We start from the raw sequence: 2,500 nt of genomic DNA on the forward strand, positions 1-2,500 counted from the left end.
GGTTCGCCCGTGAATCCGGCCGGGACCCCTGGGTTCCGGCCGAGCGATCGTCCCTCCCCGCCGGGACGCGGGGTGCCTCATCGATCGGAAGGGTGGCTCGGGGGGCGCCTCGAGCCTTCTCGCGCTGCGCCCCCCACGGATCTCTTCCTGGCTCTCTCTCTCTCTCTCTCTCGCCTCTTCGCCACCTATGAATCCGCCCGAGGAATTCCCTCGGACGTCACGGCGTCGCTGCTGCGCGCCACCTTTTGCGGGGCGCCGGCGGAATTTACCCGACCTCCTGGAACCGGGTCCCGGCACGAGGCCCTTTTTCCCGACCTCATCGGGACTTCCAGAGGTTGCAGTTCCCCTGTCTGCCGCCGGGTGGCGCTGCGCCGCAGGGAACGGATGAAGGGGAAGGGCCGTACCCCTTCGGCCCTGCCGGGAGACCTCCGGGGGCTCCCGCGCTGGCGGAAGGGGCTCTCTCCCCGGTCGCCCCTGGAGCCCTGGCACGGAACGCCTCGCTCGCAGAATCTCCCGTGCTCTCCTGGAGCCCTGGCCGGGCCGCCTCGCTCGCAGAATCTCCCGTGCTCTCCTGGAGCCCTGGCTGGGACGCCTCGCTCGCAGAATCTCCCGTGCTCTCCTGGAGCCCTGGCTGGGACGCCTCGCTCGCAGAATCTCCCGTGCTCTCCTGGAGCCCGGCCTGGGCCTCCTCGGGTGGGAGAAGGCCCCCCCGGCCAGTCGCCTCGCTTTCTCTCTCCCTCTCCTAACAATCCGCCGGAGGGTTTCCCTCACGGGTCACGCCACCGGTGCTGCGCGCCACCTTCAGCGGCGGCTTCTCCCTCTCTTCCCCGAAGCCTCGGAAGCGCAGGGCGGACGAGGGCACCCCGGTCCGACCTCATCGGGGCCTCCGCAGAGGGGAGTCGGCCTCCCGTGGACCGCCGCCCCTTGGCCTGACGGGCCCCTGGGGGGCCGGGGAGGGGGCAGGGGCGAAGGCCGGTGCCCGCCGGCACGGCGGCGCCCCCCGGTGGCCACCCGGTGGCGCTGCAGCAGCACCCCGGGAGGGCAAAAAATTGAAATAAAAAAAAATAGAGCCACCCGTGAAATTAAAACATTGGGGGGAGTAAGGTGCAGACCCGCCCCGACCCGCGGCGCCCCCCGGTGGACGCCCCGCGACGCTGCACCAGCAGCGCCCCGTGAAATTATTACTATTATTATTATTATTATTATTATTTTGAAAAAAATGAAAAACAGCCACCCATGAAATTAAAACACAGGGAGAGTGCACGGTGCAGGCCCGCCCCGCCGCGCGGCGCCCCCCGGTGGACGCCCCGGGGAATCGAAAAAATGAATAACAAAATGAAAATTTTTAAAGTAGCCACCCATGAAATGAAAACATAGGGAGAGAGTGCAAGGTGCAGAAACGCCCCCCCCCCACGCGGCGCCCCCCGATGGACGCCCCGGGGAATCGAAAAAATGAATAACAAAATGAAAATTTTTAAAGTAGCCACCCATGAAATGAAAACATAGGGAGAGAGTGCAAGGTGCAGAAACGCCCCCCCCCCCCCCCCCCCCACGCGGCGCCCCCCGATGGACGCCCCGGGAATTAAAAAATAAATAACAAAATGAAAATTTTTAAAGTAGCCACCCATGAAATGAAAACATAGGGAGAGAGTGCAAGGTGCAGGCCCGACCGAATCGTGGACGCCCCCCGGTGGACGCCCCGCGCCACTGCAGCAGCACCCCGGGAATTTTTTTTATTTTTATTTTTTTTTAAGAAATAGCCGCCCATGAAATAAAAACATAGGGGGAGTGAGGTGCAGACCCGCCCCGCGGCGCCCCCCGGTGGCCCCCCGGGAAAATGAAAAAAAAAATAAACAAATTTGAATAGCCACCCGTGAAGTAAAAACATAGCGAGAGTGAGGTGCAGACCCGCCGCGCGGCGCCCCCCGGTGGCCGCCCGGGAATTTAAAAAAAATAAATAAAAAATTACAAATTATATGCCACCCATGAAATAAAAACATAGGGGGAGTGAGGTGCAGACCCGCCCCGCCTCGCGGCGCCCCCCGGTGGCCGCCCGGGAAATGTTTAAAAAAAAAAAAAAAAATGACATAGCCACCAAATGAAATAAAAGCATAGGGTGAGTGAGGGGCAGAGTCGCGGCGCCCCCCGGTGGCCGCCCCGGGAATTAAAAAAAAAAAAAAAAATTCTATAGCCACCCATGAAATAAAAGCATAGGGTGAGCGAGGTGCAGACCCGCCCCGCCTCCCGGCGCCCCCTGGTGGCCGCCACTGGAATTTAAAAAAAAATAAATTATGTAGCCACCCATGAGACTAAAAAAAACACAGGAGGAGTGAGGTGCAGACCCGCCCCGCCTCGCGGCGCCCCCCGGTGGCCGCCTGGTAAAATAAAAAATGTAAATAAAATTGTATAGCCACCCGTGAAATAAAAACATAGAGGGAGTGAGGTGCAGTCCCGCGGCGCCCCCCCCCCCCCCCCCCCCCCCGGTGGCCGCCCTGGAAAG

The sequence above is a fragment of the Taudactylus pleione genome, unplaced genomic scaffold, assembly GCF_031769625.1.
Source record: "Taudactylus pleione unplaced genomic scaffold, aTauple2 ptg003726l, whole genome shotgun sequence".
NCBI classification, from domain to species: Eukaryota; Metazoa; Chordata; class Amphibia; order Anura; family Myobatrachidae; genus Taudactylus; species Taudactylus pleione.